This window comes from Eimeria mitis, genomic scaffold, assembly GCF_000499745.2.
Source record: "Eimeria mitis Houghton genomic scaffold, Emh_scaff3144, whole genome shotgun sequence".
Lineage (NCBI taxonomy): Eukaryota > Apicomplexa > Conoidasida > Eucoccidiorida > Eimeriidae > Eimeria > Eimeria mitis.
Window position 1 is genome coordinate 6139 of NW_013571487.1, and position 328 is coordinate 6466.

Genomic DNA, 328 nt, shown 5'->3' on the forward strand with positions numbered 1-328 from the left:
GCGTCTATACAGCGGAGACTTTTGTATGCTGTTGTATATAATATTTAGTTTATGTACATTTGGGGGAAATTCATTATTTTTTGTGTTGTTAATATTTTTGCTGCTAAAAATAAAAATTTCCTGCACCGCCACCGTGCTGGCTCACCTCGTCTCTGTCTTCGGCCTGTGGGAGGCGGAGTAACCCATACAAATATAATTTTATATATGTTGTTGTATTTGTATTCTTTTATCTATTATATTATATTATATACAAATTATTATCTAATATATATTATTATCACATTTATCTTATTATATATATATATATATATATATATATATATATATA